The 22109-nt window shown below is 37.6% G+C and overlaps 1 long non-coding RNA gene across 1 annotated transcript; it reads left to right on the forward strand.

Moving 5' to 3' along the window:
- The first annotated feature begins 10287 nt into the window (after positions 1-10287).
- Positions 10288-21760, forward strand: LOC126044521 (uncharacterized). The gene is made up of 4 exons (XR_007507695.1): positions 10288-10414; positions 14891-15335; positions 16257-16344; positions 21228-21760. It is a non-coding gene; the product is annotated as an uncharacterized LOC126044521 (long non-coding RNA).
- The last annotated feature ends 349 nt before the right edge of the window (positions 21761-22109 follow it).

Genomic DNA, 22109 nt, shown 5'->3' on the forward strand with positions numbered 1-22109 from the left:
GCCTCTTGTCAGTCTTACTCTGTGTCGCTGTAGCCACATTTCTAATCACATGCAGAATCTCCAGTATCATCAGATACTCACCTTTCACTCCACAAGCCCTTAATAAAAGACAAAAAACAGTAAGAAACCCTCTTAGAATGTGCAGCATCATGGATTAGAAACAGTGTCTCCTCGTAGTAAGTGTGAGGTGCTACTAAAGTACTCAGTTCTGACAAATCTCTGCATCAGTGCGTGACAACATGCCACTTCAACTAATTAGCTCTTTTAAGTATGTAGAGTTTGGTACTTCTATTTGCCCGGATTCTGTGCACTGATTTTCTAACATAGGAGTCTCATCGTTTGCTTGAGCCATTGGGCAAAATATGTATCAGACATGATTTAAGTTATTTTATCTAATCTGGTTCTCGAAGACCAATCCACATAAAGACCACATTGCAGCAGGCAGACAATTTCTGCAGGATTAACAGTCTATGATTCAGTCATGACCATTCCTTCATATGTTTCTTCTTAAATCAGAAGAAAGCTTGGCTAAACTGAAGGACTGAAGTGGGTCAAAACTGAAGTAATGAGTCCAGGTCATTTTAGTTAGGGCGCTGAATCCTACTTTGCACGTTAAACTGAAATTATGAAGTAAGTTCTCCAGCCTTACAGCAGTGAAAAGGGTAAGTCAGAGGAGAATCTCAGTCTTGACAGGAAAGGAACTTGCCTGGAAATTATTGTCAAAGAGAGCTGCAAGAGCTCCTAAACAAGAACTGATTCACAGGGAGTAGCACTGAAAGGGGCATGGGCAGTCTGTGTGACCAGTGTAACCATATATGAGACGGACTCTGGTAGGGCGGTTATGAAGTCTTGGAGAACACAATAAATTTGCACAAGCTTGGAAAGCTTGAGCATTTCCATTTTCAAATCAGGTTACTTTTCTTCTTTAAGTTGTCCATAGACAAAGGCCAAGGTAAAAAAAAAAATAAGTTTGTTTATATTTCACTAGCTTCCAGATTCAAAGAATATGAAGAATTTCGCAGAATAAAATTTCTCCCCCTTCTCTTAGGGTTTTAAGCTCCTTACTCCGGGCCAGCCGTAGTCCTACCATCCTTGTCTCTCTACTTATACTTGGAAAAAGTCATCTGATCAGTGAAATTATAAAGTCTTTGCTCAGTGGAATTATGAAATCTTTGTTCCATTGGGGTGATACCTGATTGAATAGATGCCTAATGTTGGCTGAGTAAAGCAAGAAAAAGTTAGTGTCCTTTATATTTGCTTCCACTTGAAGATGGGCAATATTGCTAAAAATTTTGAAATTGTGGTAAATTTCTGGAAAAAGTGGACAAGCAAAGCAAACTTGGTAAAACTAACACTTTTTCAGGAGTTTCCGTTCTGATTTTTCTTACCTCTGTCTTGACCATGTTTTCAGAGTTATAGATAAATTAAAATGTCATGGTCTTTAGATTTTTTTTTAGGTTTCTTTATATATGTTTTGCTAGAAGACCTTTCTGTGTGTTCCACACTTCAGGAGCTGTTTGCATCATAGACAACAGATTGTACGGTAAAACGGTTTATCAGCCAAAACAAAAAAATTAGCGTTTTTTTTTTTTTTTACTTCACAGTTTTTTACTTCACTTTTTTTTTCCCCCCCTTCATTTTTACCCTATAACATACTCGCAGCATGGCAATCTTTCAATCAATCAGCATCCAAACTTTACCATTTTAGATATACTCCTTTTTCTTTGTATTCCAGGAAATGGAGGGTTTGGAAGTCAGCCACCTTCCTCTGTTCCTGCAAAAGCCTCACAATGATCAATGGCTCCTTGCCTAATTAGTCCCATCTCTCTTATACTGTGAATCCTTTCTAAACTGCTTTGTTACTAGGTTGGCTCTGCTATTCGGTACCTTATGTGGAGGGTACCCAAAGAGGGGTAGTACAGCTCCGACTGAAGAGTGACTGCAATTGTATCCTACCCATGTTTAATAACTGGTTTCTGTTCCAGCAAAGCTTCCACCATTTTGAGTCTCAGTGGCTTTATAAGAATCTTATATGAAAGAGATGAATATGTGCAAAAAATATAGTTAATAGAAACAATGTGTCATTCACTGGCACAAATGAATGTAGAACATTTTTCAGAAGTTAGTAGATTGAATAAAGTTATTATCTTGCATCACAAATTACTTTCTTAGTCCAGCCAGCTCTTAGCAAAGGAAGAAAGAAGCCTGAGGTCAGGCAGACTGGCATGGAGCTGGTAATGCTTCCAACCTGGGAATATCTGGAGAGCTGCCTGTAGGGGCACTTTCTATGCCAGTAAATTGCTAATAGCCCCAGTACCACGGTTCAGAACAGGAAATAGAAACCTTCTTTCATGTTAATGATTGCTTTCGAATTGCATAAACAGCAATGAGAAAGCAGTCCTTTATAGCAAGCCCCTTCTCCAGCTTAGGGAGGAAATAAAATTTTTGTGGTGTTCCTGGTGGCATTACTGTGGTGAATGTTGAGTCCAAGCTTCCAATACAAAGAAGGGATGAAATAAAATGTCTTGGAGTCTTGTCTACAAAAGTGAAACATTACCTGTGACTGTTGCATGAAATTAAAGAAATCAAGATGAAAAAAAAATAAAAATCAGAAAAGCTAGCATTTTTTTCATAACATCTAAACCCAGCTTTATTCCCCTGGTACATAAATGAGGGTAGAAGAGTGGAAAGTTAACAAGTCCCGAGAAACACGTTAATTAGACTTGATGTCATGGTATTAGTGGATGTCATCTGGACCTAGCTGTCACAAAATCAAGAAGTTAGCAGTCACAAAATCAAGAAGTTAGCAGTCATAAAATCAAGAAGTTACACTTGAAAACTGTCCTACATTTACTGGTCATTATGCTCTACATGCTTCCAAAAGAAATACGTCACAGAGATATGTTAGACTTATTCATTATTTAGCTTCATCACAAAGTTAAGCAAATATTTTATTGCTTGATAAACAATGCTTCACCTCAAGGGCTGTTTTCAGCACAGGTTATTCAGTTCTAAGTTATGCTGCTAAGACAATCTGACAGCTTGCACAGAATTATTGCTGTCCAAGTTAAGAGACGTATGTTTCAGTGAAATCATACTTGCTTCGTAAGAAGGCTGTAGCTTTGTTTACCAATTAAAAACATTATTTTGCTGTAGTATGGTTGTCCATAAATCAAATAGCAAGAAAATATCTAATTTGAATTACAGCAAGATAATAAGGAACAAAATCATCACAATGGCAGATCTTGAGTTTCCTTCCGGTTGTGTGTGTAGTGTTGCTCAGCCTCTTGAAAGAACTGCTATATGATATAACATAAACCAGCCTCAAGACTGCAGCAATTACAGCCTAGGTATTTGACATACACCATGTGAATTTAAAAAAAAAAAAAAATCTGTTCAATTTAATTCACGTTAAAGCAATAGAAAGCAGAAGGGCGAAACAGTGGGCAGTAGGGACATTTCTGTAAATACAGCTCTGTTAGAAGAAACAACTTGAAACCACTTGTGTAGCTCAAGCTCCCAGAATCAATGAGAGTTCTGTCATGGGTCAAAGTCTGTTTGTGGCTTCTGCTCTGCTCTCATCAGCCTCTGCAAACCCGTCATACAATTCACAATGAGTTTGGTCATCTAATTTTATCTGTTATACTGAATGGAAATGTTGTCTAGATGGGACATCAATCCCTCCAAACCCCATGCCGTACTCTTCTAATTCATCCCCCAGTTATAGCAATTAGGACAGAAGATAATATAACATGGAAAGCTTTAAAAAAAAAAATGAGTAGTACTGTGTGCAGCAAAACTAATGATGTCTGGTTTCCCTCCTGTCTCTTGATGTCTAAGAAAAGGTGATCTCATTAGCCTCTTTCACAACAAATAATAATAGGGTGTTTCTTCTTCATCCAGTTGCCAGTTCTCATAAAATTATAAAAACTGCTTATCTTTAGTCTCTTTCCTGCTCTAAAATGATGTTCAAGAATTACTGTGAGTTTGACAGACAGACTGACATGGGAGATGATTGCATTCACTCAATTTTGGAAATTTACTCAATTACCTAGAAAACCAGGCTACAAATTGCCATCTCTCCTTATTTTGATATGTTAATTCTGAGAATTCCTAGCGAGCCTACTGTAGAAAAGAGAGATCTGGACACACTCTTTTCCAGTCTCTTTGTTGTGGACTTCCACATTTCTCTCCCCGTAGGTGAAACTCTGGTTACATCAGGCGGTTACAAGGAATAGCACAAAGGTTGCTCTTGCCTGCTTGCCATGGCCCTGAACTACAACAAAGAATTACAACTGAGAAGTGGGAATCCTTCTGCAGCTTTTCCACAGCTGCTAATGTAAACAAAACTTGCAGCTTCCAGCCAGAGGTACATGTAGATCAGCAGCAGTTGTTGAACAGTCGCCCTTTAGTGGCATATCCCCTGCTTCGACCCTTGTCCATGTCAGCTTAAACGCTTTGTAGTTTGTGGGGATCTCAAGAGAAAATTCCGTAACAGACTTGTGTGTGTATGTGCAGGTCTAATGCAGTGAGGGTTTAAGAGAACGTTATCGTAAAAACCAAGCACAGTATAGGTTGTTCGTTATCACAGTGATACTAACAAGATGAGAGTAGTTATCTGGAGGAAACAAAGCCCTGTAACTTGTAAAGGTCCTGGTAGTTTTTGTGATGTTGCCACAGCCCATGCCTTTGAGCTTGGGCATAGCCGGCAAAATGCCCATTAAGAGCTGGTGTGGAAGTGAACTGTTGCATGACAATTCTGTAACGTGCTTAAACGTTAGTAAAAAACATGCCTATGGGAACCTGTTACTCGATGCGACTTGCATATTGGGGATTTGCCTGGCTGCAGGTAGCAGCTCCAGGTGAGTGCAAAAAAGGTCACAGAAGAGGAGGTTACAAACAAGGTAATAATCTTTTTTTTTCCCCCTATTTTCCAGTGTATAAAAACTAAATAGTCTTACCTTGTTAGTATTGCCTTCACAATAATCTATGCAGTTCTTGTTTTGTATAGTCTTGTTGCATTCTATTATCACTGCGTGTCACTTAATAACAAATAACAGAATAACAAAGAAAGACTTCAGTGAGTTTCAGAAAGTTTGGATGGGGATAGAGCTCAGTATCTCCAAGATAAATCATATCCCTGATCCCAGTAACTTATAGTATTGGGAGAACAGCAGTTTTTTAAAAAAACACATTTCCCTAAGCCATTTCTATTCCATGTAAATATTAAAGGGAAATGCTTCAGTTATTTCTTCTTATTTCTTCCTGCCATATCATTTTGTGGTTGGGGCCATTGGGCAGCTTTTCATACTTTTTAAAGTGCCATAGTTTCAGTGACATTTCATAAATGCTTAAGTGCATTCAGACCTTGAAGACCAGGGAGTGAATGAGCTGTCTTTAAATACGGTAACAATTTGAACTCTCATTGCCGGGCATTACGAACCTAATTTTGAGGTGATGGTGGGCACCTCCTGCGAAGTGCTGCACACCTCCTGCTCCTAAAGAAATTAATGACATCTAAGAATGTTTAGCACCTCACAAGAATAAGTTCTTATTTACCACCCAAGCAGATACCAGAGTGGGTCATAATTATTCAATTTAAGCCCTTGTTTGTCATTCCTATTAACTTTAGCACCATCAGGAAGATGTCCCGTATCAATTATGTATCTATTTTTCCTTATGCTGCCACATGGGTAAAATTACAGCTCAGAACGCAACTGCCTATGTGTAAATGGCTTTTCTTAGTCAGCATCAAGATGTATTGATCTGTGATGCACTTTATAAATTATATATGTTAATGTTTCAGTCATTAAATTGGTTTAATACCTGACAAGGTAATTCTCTTTTTAACTAAAAGATATGTACAGTATTAAAAAAAGCTAAACAAGGAGTAAAATATCTAGCATTTTAACATTTAAAGTACAGTAAAACCAACCCAAAATTATACTTACAGAAAAAAAAAACAACAGTAAAAATGATTGTATAACTTAATTATAGCAAATTTCCTAGAATTAATTTGCCTGATATGAAACACTTCACAATGATCAGACTCCATATTCTGCATGCAATATTAAGCAGGAAAATTCAGCAAAGAGTGATTTTACTATTGTAAGCCACATTCACTCCAGTTTACAGTGTTGCACTTCTGATTAAAGCCACAGAAACAAACAGATTTAGTAGGGTTTAAACTTGTGTAACCGGGAGAAGAATTTTGTTACCTTCACTTTTGTTGGTGTATCGTGAAAAATGGTTATTTCAAAGGTAGAACTAATCGTTACTATCATTCGTATTATTGAAGAAATCTTCTTACTATGAAAGAAGCACTTTTTCTATTCTAAATATTCTGCTTTTTTCTTGACTAGCAGCAACAAAGGGCAATAAAGAATTCAGGTTTCTTTTTTTTTGTTTTGTTTAAAGATACAATGTCAGATCATAAGTGTGCCTGCCTTTCTGCTGAATTCATAATCTTCTACTATGTTTCATTACACATCGAATGCTCAAATACGGTATCTGGTTAAATGCACTCAACCTTTCAGGAAATTACAAAATCCAGTGTTATGTTTGAATAATAGATATTTTGCTATTTGGTTTGGTGGAATGTAAATATCATGGCTCTAAATAAATTAGAAATGATGTAAGGAAAAAGTTGTACATGCATACACTCTTATAGAAAAGTAAGAAATGGACATGGTGGTGTCATTTTAAGCTTGATCTAAAAAAGTTTTCTGTAGCCAAGTACATTTTTCATGGTAAAACTGTAAAGATAGATAGATTAGTGCTATTACTTTCTGGTTTTCTTTGTTTTGTTTTGTATTTGATATGTAGTTGACAAGCTGGTGGCTTTTCAAATACAAGAATTTATGGCTGGTAGTGGAACTGAAAGTAATTGGTTTTATTTCTTTTTTTTTTATTCCAGTTCACTGCCTGAACAGAAAAATTTAAAAAACCCAAAACACTGTTGTATGTTGACCCAGAGCTAAAATTCATTGATTATGTCACTGAAGGAAAAGAATGAAAACAAATTAACTTATTCACAAAATTTTGTTAGAAACACTTCATTTGGGGTTTTTACATTATTTTTTATGTTTTCCCTAATTTTGCCATTTAACAAAGCAAAACGTCATTTCAAAGCAATAAAAAAGAAATGTGTTACCTAGAAAATGTCAAAAACCAGACTTTCAGATTTCCCCTTTCAGCCAAAACTATTAAAAGTTATTTCAACCCAAAGGCTGTTTTTTTCAGGGAATGGACTGTTTGTGGAAAAAAGGTCATAAACCACAGATTTACTATTTACTGTGAACTTTTCAAAACTCATTAATTAATTTAGTCTGTGATACAGGTTTCTCTGGTAAAGTGAAAATTTAAATTTATATCCTCTATTTGGGTTCGAGTCTGTAGTGACAGCTACTACAAATTTGTAGCAAAATTTGCTGTCCCTGTAAGTACCATGAGCTTCAGCAGGGTTTTCTCTGGGCACAGGGATATTCAGTACAGAATTCTTACTGAAGGACCAAGGCCTGATTTGAAAATTCATGATTCCTCATGGAAGGACCCATACGTAGACATGAAAGTGGCCACAGTGAGTGTTGGCTTTGGAAAGGAACCTGCAGGGTATGGTGGCCAATTGGAAAATCCATAGTTATTTGAAGCAAAATGTACATGCTTACCTTGCAGCTTTGTATTATGCTGATCAGTTAAGTCTCTAATAGGGAAAGCTAACAGTTTTTTAGGCTTTGATCCTCCCAGTAATTGCATACGTGATTAACGTTACACTCCCAAACATGTATTTTGACCCTGGAGGGCCATCCAGAACATCTGCATTAGTTTCAGAATGGTTGTGTGTAAACTTACTTGTGTCTTGGACACTGTTTACCTCTTATTTTTGTACTGGCAGAGTATTTCATGTTTTACAGTACGAGTAATACATGTAATAAGCTGATAAGGGTTCTGATTATACTTCTGTAACTCTTACTCCTTGACATAAAATCTTTCTCCTACGGTGTAAGTAAGATTAATTTGTAATCTTATATGCTCACTTACATTTCCCACAGTGATCAAAGTAGGCTAAACATGTAGAGTCTCAAATACAATTTGGGTGTAAATTGTAAGAATTAAACACTTTTGTCCATGTGCTGCTGCCTCCCATGAATGATGCATGTGTATCTAACAGAAAAGATTGCCTTACTTTATTGTTCAGGAAAACACATATGACCAAACAAAAAAAAAAAAAAAAAAAAAAAAGAAAAAGAAAAAGAGGTTTACTAATATCAACTGTAAAGATCAGCTTTTATTACTAGTGGCAATAGGAAATCCTAATAATATTTAGTACTGTGTATTGTGCATGAACTACTGAATTGTTGTCCAAGGAATCTTTATGTATTTGACGTGTACAAATATTAACAATTCTATGAGGTAAGTAAGCAAAAGGTAATTCTTGGGATGACATATGCTTATTTGATGGCATTACAAGGTTATAATGTGAAGTGTTACTCAGCGTTAGTAAAGAAGCAGCCCCAGGGAGGAACACAAAGAGTTGCAGAAGCTCTCTAAAGGCACATTGCAAGATGCAGTGCACCTCACCTAAGTTTGATCATCTAAAAATTAAGAATTTATTCTAAGATAGTGTTCTAAGCTCCTTTTATAGTTGATAGAGAAAGGCAAGCAATTGTGTCTGGTCTTTACTTACAGTATCTTTCAGTATATTCTTCTTTACTATTACTATTTGTAATACTTTGCATAAAAGAATAATAGGAAAACAGATGCCAGGATATTTTTATAAGATATCTGTAAAGTGATTCTTAGAGAGCAAGAAGACATCCTTAAAATACTCCTTACTCTGTAAGACATACAAAAGGTCATGGACTGAAAAGTGAAACATGGCCTTACAACTGAAATAGTCTACTGACGTGCTGCAGAGCTGTTTATATCATGTGTCTCGAGTCCACATCCCTTCCGTGTCATGTAATCGCTGTTGGATAGTTGTATGCTCTTGGACGAAGCTTCTGTGAATTTAACAGTGTGGAAAAGGGAAACGACAATTGTCTTTAATAGGATTAAATTATACATCTAATCCTTTTTGTTCCAGATGTCAATACATAAAAGTCATATCAGAAACTCAAATGCAGAAGCTCATACATAATTTTAATCCCTCATCCTGTGCTGTAGGTTACAGATCTGGAAATTATAACATGTAAAAGCTTCTAAAAGTGGCTTCCTTTCTCATTGCTTTTAAATCCAGTACTGTTAATAATAGTAAACATTTTACTGAGTTATTTTGGAATACCTTCTGTGAGAACTAAATGAATTGCAAATTGTTTATACAAAATGATGGAGGGGGTTCAGCATTTCACGGCAGGTGAAAAGCACGTCACACATACAGACTGTCCATCTGTGGCTGCATACCTAGACAGTGCCAAACTGAAAACTAGGCAGCATGCAACAGCTGAGAAGACAAAGTGTGATGTGCATTTAATTTCACCAAGAGGACTGTCACATGCCACAAAACGCATCACCTCCTACTGCAAAATAGGTATTTTATATGGGTGTGTATATATATGCGCATATATGATATATATACAAGTATATATTGCTTGTTTGGATATATTGTATTTCTTCATTATAGAGACAATCTTGTGTGACTGTAACAGCTGTACAATTTAGGTATATGGTACTGTGCATGTTTTGCAGGTGCCAAATGACAAAAATCTATATAAAGTCTGTTAATTTTCTAGTGCACAGAAATCCCTCATTGCATGGAGATTACAAAAAAAGGAGCGAATTGAAATCTATGTATCCATTTGTTTTTTAAACCACCAGTCTCTCAATAAGAAATAATAAAAAGACTGTGCTTTTGAAGAGCCTGAAATGCTTTATGCTTTGCTGCTGCAAATTTAGTCAGCAAAAGCAGCTCAACTCATCTAAAACTCATTTCTGAGTTGTGCTGACATTAATGAAACAAACAACGATACTGGTGAAAAACAATGACAGGAAGAAAAAAGTTTTTTATTTTAAGCTTCATTGAAAATAAAAGACAAACCAGAACATTTGTCAAACGGGAACAATTTGTGATTAGTAGAATTTAGAAGGTCATCAAAATTTGAAGTAATCATACTTCAGGTGTTAGTGGATCACAGGTAGGCTACATTTACTGCAACAGGAGATTTAAACAATTCTGATTTATTACAGCAAGAGATAAAAAATATTCTGAAGGTGACAGAGGGCATATACCCCCAGCCTTTTGGCCAAAATTGGCGCAACGTGGCTGTGATTTTTTTTCTGCTCAGATTTCAGATACTATGGCTGTCCAGCGATTTGCCACATTAATAATAGAGTAACAACTGTAAAGTAACCAAGAGGCTTTCTGGAGGTCCCTGCTGTACATGCCTGGCAGATGCTTGCAGCAGATCCTGAAAAGGTAGTATTTTTGCCCTGTCGGGATCATTTTTCTTTGTTTGCAGGCAGGCAGTCCACACAGATGGGTAGTTCATTTCTCCAGTGAAAGTTGCTGCTGGGGACGTGAAGAGTCCTTCACCAGCTGAAGGACCTGAAAAGGCAAAAAGGGCAGAAGGCACTTCATTTTTCAAGAGTAATGCTTGTCTCTTTACTTTGTGCCCAACACTTGGAGAAAAGATGCTGGAAATTTTGTCAGTAAAGTTCCTGGCCAGATCACTTCTTCATGAGTAATTGGGAGAGAATAGAGAGGGAGTCCTGAGGAGGAAAAAGAGAGCAAAATGGACTTCATGGCAAAATAAGCCCATAGGGGAGAATGGGGAGGGAGAGAGATGGGAAGGATTCCCTGCTGGAGTAGGCAAACGCCCGGATGCGAGTACAAAGAAAGACAGACCGTTCAGAAGCCCGGCTTAATGAGGTCACCTAGAACCTCTTATATTGTAAAGTACATCTGCCAGCTTTCAGAAGAAAAAAGGAAGGAGTTGTGTGCAAACTTTTAGTTGTTATCACAGAATTTATAGAGCCTACTCTTCTTGCTTTGATGATGTAAAATGTATTTCGTAGCTTCTCCTAAACCCAATCTGCCTTACCTGGATTAAAAATGTGCCCTTCTGATTTTGCATTTATGGCAATGTAATTAGTGGGGAAGTGTACCTCCCCCTTTTCCTCTTAGTTTCTGCAGGCCTTGGGTAAATATAGTTGTGTTCCCGTTTTCTTTTTTTTTATGTATCAGGAGGAAACAATACCACGCACCCACTTTGTGAAAAACTGTCATGTAACATTATGTGAAAGATGCTTATCTTCTGACAATCCAAATGAAGTCATTGAAAAAGGCCTACCTTCATGAAATAAAAATTCTCACCTAGTTTATCTAATTGGGTATGCAAACTCCATTTTATCAGTAACAAGAATTGTCATCTAATGGTGTTCACACTAGTTGCCCTAAGGATGAAATGGCAATCAGAGACATTGTTCATTCTGTTCAGGCTTCTGAGTTGTCATGCAAATCAGTATACAGATATAGTCAGAGGATGAAACAAATAACCTCAGTGATGAAATGAAACATGAAACTCTCATTTGAACCTTTTGGTGTTGCTTTACTGAGCTTCATTGCCTAAACAACAGTATGCATATTATTACCATAAACATTTGACATTGTCTTGGTTTTGTAATGCTTTGGTAGGGAGTTTGCTGTGACCTTATTGTGTCTTCATATTTAAAGACTTGAACAATAGTTTTGTCTTCACTGCAGCCATTCTGTAACTATGTCTCTCAGAAAAATTTCCAAACTTACTGTTTAGAATGGGGCAGTTAATAGAGGTCTTTAAAGGAAGTTCTCTTATTGCTTCAGTTGCTGTACATTTTTATACACAGTGTACCTATACATGCGTATATGTATAATTTATATATGTATATCTATGATTTAAATACGCATTTACATTTGTATACATGGAAAAGTTTCAGAAAGGTCAGGTTTTTATGTTTATCTTCTTCCCATTCCTTTTCCAGGAAGACTTTCACTCCTTAAAAAAAATCTAAACTAAATTTTCAGCTCTTGATGCACAAAAAAAGGGAATACTTATAAGTTCCCTTTTTGTAGATGAGAATAGCTAAGCAGATAATGAAGGGTGAAATCTGCAAATATTTATTTAAATGAAACATTGAATTTTCCATGGCAATATTCTAACTCATTTTGTGCTCACTTTGCAAGAATATTCTAGGAAATTAATTTACAGAGAGGCTGCTTAAAATATGTATTGTTACTGAATAGTGGATGATACCAGTGGAAGTCATACTTGGACTTCTAATATGCAATTATTGAAAATGAACAATAAGCTATTAGTTCTAAGCTCTGCTCTGCCCTGCAGAGAACAAAAAAGAAAATGTGACTGCTGCTTATATGCTAGCCGCAACACTTTACCTGTAATCTCCTGCTCTTCTTTTCCGGTTATAGTCACACATCATCATCATCATCATCATCATCATCATCATCATGAAATACATAGTCTGTTCCTACAAACTTTTTATGGATTCGCAACTTAATGCAAAGTCAAAATAGTTTTACAATATGACGAAACATGGGCAGAAATATTTGTCGAATGGGAAATTTATGAAGCCAGACTTTTGGGGCAAGACTTGTAATCACATAGACGATAAACTGCATCAAACAAAAGACCTATTTCTGTTTGTTACTACAGATCATAAAAGACCAAAATCAAATTAATCTTCACTGTCTCCTGTCATTCCGTACTTCTTGTAAACTGCTCACTACACTATTACCAAGTATATTTGCAGACAGAACTTGGCTAATGTTAGTGAATAAATAAATAGCATTCTTATGTTATGAATTATTAAACTAACCTTAGCCTTCTATCCAGAGGTGTACCATGTCGTGTGTGTGAGACTCGTGCTGTTGATGCTTGCCTCGTGAACGCCCAAACCCAGGCCCTTGGGTCTTAGCTGTATGCCGCAGAGGACCGTAGTTCCTCAGGTGCTCTGTAGCCGGCATGTCGGCCTGGTTGGGTCACCGAACAGCAAATACAAGTGGCTGTACACCAAAGGATGAGTTGTCATGGGAAGATTTGTGCTCAAAGGGCTCCAGCGAGGAGGCAGGCTATATAGGTGCGAGGGATGTTATGGCCTCTTGCTCACCTTGAGTGACCCAGTGTGCCATTGCCTCTTGCAGCAGAAAGGAAGATGCTTTTTCACAACTGTTCAGAAAGAAAGAAAGGGAGCTATATTCAGCAAATAAATTATTAACTCTGAATTATTCCCTCAGCTCTGTGGCACAGTCATTGCTGCCCCAGTTTTCTGTCTTGCATATGAAGCATAAAATATTCCTGTCCTCAAAGCCTTTTCTGATAGAAATTGGCAAGATGGCTGAAGTCAGAATCGGGCCTTAGGAGGCAGCATCTTTTGGCAAAGAATATATGATTTTGCGATTTTATTTTTTTCAAGATCTTGTTCTGTTCCTCTTGAATTGAAAGGCAGACTTGCCCGTGACGTAAAGGCGGGGAAGAATGGCCCTGCGGTTCCTCTGACATGGAAGGATCTACTTAGATGCATCCATCAACCGCAAAACATTCACACGTGGTACAGACTTGGTACGCTGGTCTCAACGGAAACTTTTAGCCCTTTTAGCTCCTTGCTTACAGGAGTTTGATGTAACTCAGCAGTGTGACTTTTCACAGAGGTCAAAGGGCTGAAGAGAAACCTGTAAGACGCCTACGTCAACCAATGCAGAGATTTTACTGGCTAATACACGGTAATGCTGAGCCTTGCTTACATAAGTGAGTATTTTTATTGAACTAAGAGTAATTTTACAAAGTAACCCAGATGCTTTCAGGATAAATTAAACTTCATACTGTCTTGACTCATATCACTTGTCCCAGCTCATTCATAGTAGAAATCTGTCAGGGCAAAAAGTACTTTGCTCTTTTATTATATATCTGTTCAACAATAGAGCTCATTATCTCTGTCTTGCAAATACGGAGAATGAAATAAAAAAGGAACATGATCTTCTGAAAATAGGACGGTAAAGCAGGGTCAGAAGTTAGATTTGACTCGGTGTCTTCTGAGTCGCAAATCAGTTACCCTCTGCTAGACAGTATGTGTTTCCAGAGTGTCTGCTTGTATATCTCTATCTGTACAGATATATCCCTGTATAGGTACCTCTCTGTATAACTCTTTTTAGAAGCGAAACAGGTGTTTTTCTAAATGAGCATTACCAGATCTGAGTTGGTATGTAGATTCAGTAATATTCTGTTATTGAGAACTATATTAACACTGTTTGTCAGTGGTTAGGAGCACAGAGATCAGAGAATAAAGTAGATGTATGAAATATTTTGGAGGAAAAGCTGTTTGGTTATGCAGACACCTAAACGCATATATCTGCCTGGATAAATGCATTTTGTATAGAACTTTTTCAGTATAACAGGGGAATACCTCACTTTTTTAACAAAAAGCTTTGGCTGAAAATGTAGTCAAAATGTCAGTCTATTAGGGTAGTTAAAAATGCATCCGCCACAGAAATTTTCTGAAATTTATTAATTCTGAGGAACACAAGAATATTAAGACACTGCCAAGGACTAAGTCACAGAGTACATATTTTTAAGTCAGCTATGGAGTAAGATGTTTTGACTGGATGTTTTCCTGTGTAAGACTTAGTATTCAGTAATTACTAAAAGAAGAAGAACATTTTACTTTGGGAATTTTTTTCGTGTTTCTGTGAACATAAAGTCTTAGTCTAGAATTGTAATTAACTTCCAATGATTATTTCTCTTCTCTATAAATTTAAATAGTAACATAAATATTTAATATAATTTAATAAAATAGTTTAATGTAAATATAAACTTGTATTTTACATTTATAAGATAGGGTTTGAAAGTCTGCAATAAGCTGATGCTGATGGTTAATTATAATCATCATTTTGTTTGACTAGGGAAGTATATATGGGATGATCTACCTGCAAAAGCATCTTAAATCAGCTGGTCAATGGATGCTCTGTGCAGACACATATTATACCGTACTGATAACTGATACCAGACCTGAGCGAAACAGTCATCTGTCAGACGGCCTTGGCTCCGAATGCTTCCTGAGCAATACAGAAGATGAGGGAAATGGTTCCAAATCTTCATTCCCCATACTGACGTCTTCCACTCCCGTGGCAAAGCAGATGGAGATACCAGCTACATCACGTGCTGAGGAGCGAGCCTGTTCCCTCGGTGCCGTCTGTGTAAGTCTGATCAGATGCTGTTCTTCTGGAGGTCAGGAGATGGAAAATGACAGAGAAGCAGAAATTTCCCATTGACTGGAACTTCCTCAGTGAATTAGCATGGAGAACAACCAATTTAAATAAGATGCCATAGATATGTAAGCTACTAAAGGTCAGTATATACCCGAATTTAGCCTTGATACTGATCCCCTTATGTCCTTCCTGCTGGCTCGTATGGTCATCCCACAGCCTATTTAGAAAGTCACTCAACCTAAATGCTCTCTATTACACGAGGTGCAAAGCAGGTTTGAACTTGGATCTTGGCAAATACGTTATTAAATTCTCAGGAAAAATGCCACTGCATAGCCCAGTATCACTATACCTTTTTAAGATCCTTTTTTAAGCTTTTTTTTGTATTCATTCTTCTGCTATTATCCTATTTCTCTTTATCTGTATTTCACTGTTTGTTTTTTTTGTTTTGGTTTTTTTTTGTCATTTCAAGCAAGGCAGAAGCAGAACAAGAAGAAAATTCACTCAACGCTCAGGCTTGAACTCATTTTGCAGTTAGGGATTTATTGCAAGGATTTTGGATTTATCCAGCTTGACACTAAACACATAAATGTCTCTAGCCCTATTTCTTCCTAGTTGTGTGACAAACAAAAATCCTCCCCCAAAATAAAAACTGAGGTATTCAAGGTTGCTGCTATGTTTTCCCACAACTCTGCTCTGTGACTTACCTTTTGGCCAGTAAAATCCTCTTTGTTTCTCTGTGAGTTTAATATCCTTTGTAGTAAGTGAAGGGCCTCAATGGGTTTAGTTGCCTCAATTAGTTCCCAGGTAGCCAATGGTCTCTTGAGCTGTTTCTGTACCTTCTCTGGGCATTAAGCTCCCCAAATATGTGACATGACCTGGAAGTTACCAAAGGCCTCTTCACTAGCTGTGGGTTAAATACTACCCAAAGGTTTAGATTAAGGTTCTGAAATAACCTAAAGAATACAGTTGCATAATCCAGAAGAGAAGACTTATTTGCTAAGTTTTTTATGCTGGTTTTCTTGTTTGTAAAAAACTTATTTTGGGACCAGTTGTCTTCCAGGATAAACTGACCTTAGAGAAATCAAACGGAGATCAATAACTGAGACAAGAATTGGCTCTTCTTCTCCTGTTTGAATGTATGCCTGTTGGTAAGTATGTGACTTTGCGGGATTTTTTGGTAGTGCTTTAATACAGATAAGTCCTTTGACTAACGACGGAGGGGGACTGATTGGTTATGGATAGTGTTAGGGTGTATTTTCCTAATGCAGTGAGCAAAAGCAAATTCAGACATGATCTGACCAACCAGTCTAGAAAGTGTGTAGATGAATGCTTGGTGAAATGGGGAAAATATTGCCCCTGTATGTTGTGAAGCAGATCTGTAGAAGCTACTGCAAATGGAGCAGTTCCTAGGAGATATAGCTCTGTTATCCGTGTTTAGGGAATGCCAGTAAATGTCATCAGTCTCTCTCTCCCAAAGAGATCTGAGTGAGAGTCAATTTTCCCACCCCCAAAGTTGTAATTTTTTTTGAAATGAAGCAATAAAAAAAATTATGATCTTGCAGCAACTTGTAAGGCGTTCTTTTAGAGATTTGCAAGCTTTATCCTTCTTCCTTGTTCTACCCATGTTATATACCCATGGTCAAGTCATTTGTTTGCATGTGGAAGAGTCTGGCCCTCAGTTCTTCTGACTCAAGTCAGGAATTTGAATCTGAATGTTCTGACAACCTGGGGCTGCTGCAGTTGTTAATTGCAAATTCTACCTATTGAATTAGATTGGCTTTTGAATCAGATGGGCTTTTGAATCCTCCTTTTCCCTGAGCACTGTCACCAGAAACCTCTAAAGTCAGTCTTTAGTCATCCCGGCCAAATGAGAGTTACCCAAAGTGCAATGCTCCAACAGAAAGTCTTGTCAAGAAATGATAGCCCAACTATTACAGACCCACCTTGTCTTAAGCAGATCCCACATAAAGCCTGGATGAATTTCTCACTTGAGGTACTTTTCAGTGCAAAGCTACTAAGCTTCAGTCATGTTCTTTTCAACATTCATGCATTCTCCTACTCCACTTATGCGTACAGGGATGCACAGGGGATTTGTGTATTATAAATGCATGAGAAAACACTCCCCCTTCTTAGCCCAGATTCCCTTTTCCTGGGGGTCAGCTTTGGAAGTTCCTTTTTCTTCCAAAACATTCTTTCACAGAGGCATGGATCTGCATTTGGAATAATGCAGGTTTGGATAGAAAGTGACAGGCTGCAACTGAAAGTTTACAGATAAGGTAATTCTCATTCTGAAAAGGGAAAAATAAGAGACAATAAAAAAGTAGAAACTACAGAGCAGCTATAGGCTATGTAATAGTTACAGAGCGGCAACAGTCAATACATAGAGGGCTCCGATGCACCAGTTTTCTAGTCTTTTTATGATGTCACAAAGATTTAAGATACTAACTAAGTCGCCATAAAGTAATTTTGAAGTCATGTATTTCCTGGCAGCTAATGACTGGACACTGGATCTGAAACCCCGTGAAAGGGCTTGTCGTTTTACATCTCCTGTCGTTAGCTGCCAAAAAGAGGTTAAAACTGTATTTTAAATCACAGATATCTAAAAATATAGAGGAAAGTAATTACTCTTAAATATTTTGCCTTTATTACCAAATTAAAATTGTGTTCTTCCATTCAAAGCTCTGGCCTGCATCATTGCCTTTGTTTCTTATTATATTACTCTGTGGAAGAAGCAGGCATCATGCTTCTGTCAGTGAAATTCTCTGAACCAGTTCCCCCAAGATTTTAATAGCATCTGATTTACTGCATTTAGTGATCCTCTGCAGGAACAAATGGATGAAGTGCTTTATAGTTTTAACTTAGCTCCTCTTCTCTCTGCCTTTAAAGCTCTAATCCCTTTTTATCTAGGGACACAGACCAACAAACCAACCACAGTTCAGAAGAGATTTTTCCAGACAAATGAAATATCTCAGAACTGTTTAAACCAAGACCTTAAATGAAGATGATTTTGTACTGTGAAGCAGAGGGCCAAATCCCTAGCACATGGAAAGCAGCATACTACCACTGACTTCATTCAAAATCAGTAGAGTGCTCCTCATTTGTGTTAAACAAGGGTCTGACCCAAGGCTTTCTGTGGAGAACTGTTGGTCTTCCTGTGCATGTTTAAGTTTTGAAGAGTTTCTCTGGAGTGCTTCCTGATAAAGCTAATGATATTTCCAATGCCATTTTTTTTTCTAGTAGCAGCTGTATTTGTAAACAAGTAAAATCAGCCAAGAACCAATCTGTGGTGGCAAGATGCACGCAGTTTTCTCCCTTCACTCAGAGGCTTCATGCAACCAACCTGTTGGGAATAGTCCCTTGCCCAGACTGTTCCATGAATGCTGCTTGGGCACCGTGTACGACTGTCCTGGTTGGCAGAAGTCTAAGCTGGTTTAGGGACCATGCTAAGAATTCAGTAGTATGAGTGGCTGCATAGAAGAGCTTTTGTCTGTGACCTGTTTAGGAGTTGCTTCTAGATCTGGTGCATTTCATTGTTGTGTAGGAATTCAGTTTAATTGGTGAAGTGATTTTTTGATCACTTCAAATCAAAAAAGTGATTTGAAACCTTAAAATTGATACTTGTGCAAACTGGGTCCCGCTGATTTCAGAATCATTCCAGAAGTTTGGTGTCTCTTGCACTGAACTGCTTTGAAGGTTGAGCTACTTAAAGTTACATTAAATTAATGATTCTGATAAATAAGTTCTGTACTGTCTTCCGATAAAAGTTTTTTTTTTCTGGAAAATCAAGAAGATCCTACAGGCACTACACAAACTGAGTTTAAAAGTCTTCTTAAAGTCTTTGTTGCTCACTATGTATTCCCACTGTTATGTTAATAGTGCAGCCCTTCAGCTAACGTGATAGTTATAGTCAAAGTTCTGTGCAAAAATGGTGAGCCTTGATCTGTATACTGAAAAGCAGCGTGAGAAATCAAATCAGGAAAAATAGTATGCTTTGCAAATATCAGTTGTCATTTCTATATGGCCTGAATATCTGCAGTTTCTGTAAACACTGCAAATTATGTATCAGGAGAAATGATCAGCGACAACAAATGTATGTATTTCAACAAACATTGTTAGGTTATGCTGCATAGTAGTTGTTCTTCATGTGAAATATCTCACAGTTCTGTACAAGACCCTGAATTTACTTGCTCAGGGCGGACTACTAAACAAGTTGCTAGATTCTATTTTTCTGAAATAATTGCTTTTAGGACACGGTGCTATAATAAAATGTGCTGTCCTTCCGCAGGCATGCAATCAACTACATATAGGTAACTGCAATCCAACCCACGTGGCAGCAGGTCTGTCAGAAATTTACTCTCTTTAACGCAAACCTTTATGGCAAATGTGTATTTTTGGTTTTGTATGTTTGCTCGTTTTATTTTGTTGTTGCTGTTTTCCTTTAGCTGAATACATCTCAGTTGCTGGTAGTTTCATTATTAGCTGGCTAATACTGAAATTGTTGCTTTCATTAAGTCAGTGTGGAGCTTGACTCCCACTGTTCTTTCAACTTCCATTAGCAACTATTTAATTGAAGCTCTTCATACAGTGTCTGTTACTCTGACTGGGATGTGCTCAGTTTTTGAAAGAAAATTGCAGCTGTTGCATTTGGGCCATTTTCATCTGTAGCAGAAGGTCACCTACGAGTTAAGAGTAAAGTAGTGACACCTGAGGTCTTGTGGTCTTTTATTTATTTATTTATTTATTTACGTAGAAAAATCCAGTTCAGTATGCCAAGAGCTACAGCTACAAATAATGGGGCTTTTCGAACTTCTCTGCCATACTAGTCCCAAATTTAGATCCTGAGCACATAACCACCCTATATGTTAATGTTACAATGTTTCCCAAGGTGCTGAAAGTCTTCTACTTCTGCAGTAAAATTCCCCAAACCAACCAATTCTTGATAGTGGGGAGTAGATCGACGTTTCTCTTATACTGGTACCCACCAGGAGTCATAATCTAGGGGCCTCTTTTAGCTTTTCTGCACAGTCTGACCTGGCAATTATTTACTGCATGCTGAGCAGAGTATGCTCTGCATACAGCATAGCCAAAAAAGGCCAGTGAGAGCACTCACTATGGGTGCAGATGATATAAGTCCAGTTCTTTTTCACCCTTCCCCTCACCTTGACAGCCTTTGAATGCATCTTTTCCAAGAGAGTGATTTAACCATGAGACTCTCTTTGGATCTGCCTCTCAGTTTTCTTAAATCTATTTCACTTGTACAACAAACCTCTTATCTGAGGCAGGAATACTTCTTTCACCTGTCTAAGCTCTAAAACCTAGAGTCAATCTCTTGTCTGACTATGTTTTAAGAATTCATTCAAGGAGAAACATTTTCCACAGGGCAAGGAAGGCATATATCCATACTGTTTGCTTTTGGGTGGGTAGAGATACCAGCTTAGATTTATCTGACCAACAAGGGTTTTGAATGCATCTCAGGTGAAAAGGAGCTATTGGATTACTCAGTTATTGGATAAAGGGAGGAGAACGCAATGCCACAAAGGACCTCTGAGAAATGGCTGGCTTATATGTGTTTTTAGAATTTTGTCATTGCTTGTTTGTGAATCCTGAGCGGCTGCTCTCTTCGGTCCTTATTTATGCAGTAAGAATATAGTGATCACTCGTAAAACACCATGAATGAAAGGGAAAGAGGTTCTTAGCTTACTGATAGCTGCTGTGCGTGAGCACTGCTCTAAAAGCATTAAGAGATGTATCGGTGGCTAATGTAGATGGAGAGTGCACTTAATACTGTCAAAACAGACAGGGATACCAATTGTCCCGTATATTTTCTTGTGAATTCCTCAGCACCCCTATGTTAGAATCACTGGGAGATTACTTCATGTTTTTATTAAGTAGGCATTATATAAGTAACTTTCCCCAAATAAATGTCTATTTTAATGGATTCGGGGATATCGCAAATGTATTAACACTAAAATAAGACAGATATTATTGTACTTTTACTTGACTCTTGCTAAATCTTTGATTTACTTCCTAGGTTACCTGCTCCTTGCCTACTCATATGGTAAGTGTAGGCTTATGGAAAAATCAAGGAATTGTATCCAATAATCCATTACAGTCTCTGCACCTCACACTGCATTAGAAGTCAATAATGTAGTGATGAGACCTATTTAACCTTTGATAATATTTCTTCATTGGAGCAGTATCTTCCAAACTTGGTTAGGACTGTTACAAGAGGGAGTTTTCCAAGGCCTGCTGGGACTTCTTGTCTTGAGAATACTTTGATGTCTGATACCAGAATTACACAAATGTCCAGCGTAATTTCTCTGAGCCCGTATAGTATTTTACCTGATCTTCACAGCTGTCTTGCTTTGAATGAATATTGTCCTGACTTGGCTTGGGGTTTGTTTCTTTTCTTTCTTTTTTTTTTCTTTTTTTCTGGCAATACTGCAGCAGTTGCCCCATGTTAGTTTTAAATGTATGATATAGTCTGTTCAGTTCAACATCGAATACTACTGTATGTTTTTTCCTGCACATTTTGTCCCTTGGAATGTGAAACCGTCACGTGATGTACACTGATGACAGCAATGTTATCTCCAGCTTCTCTGGGCAGCCTCGATGTTGTTAGGAAAGTGCCTATTTTATGATAAATCCATCAGTCCTCCTCTCTGCTGTCCATAGTTTCCAGCTGTTGCTTGTTATCATGCTCCTTCCTCTACAGCTCTACTGTTCTCTCTTGTGAAGAGATATTGTTCTCCCTGTCCCTACTTGTGCACTATTTTTGTATTATGAGACTGCTGCTGTTGCTATTTCAGTTCTGTTTGGCTCATCTTCTGTGTATTGAGGCCACCTGATACAGGACTTCTGCTTTGGGAATGGTAAGTAACATTGCCTGCGCTTGAATCGGAGTGACAGTGTC

The sequence above is a fragment of the Accipiter gentilis genome, chromosome 11 (genome assembly GCF_929443795.1).
Source record: "Accipiter gentilis chromosome 11, bAccGen1.1, whole genome shotgun sequence".
Lineage (NCBI taxonomy): Eukaryota > Metazoa > Chordata > Aves > Accipitriformes > Accipitridae > Astur > Astur gentilis.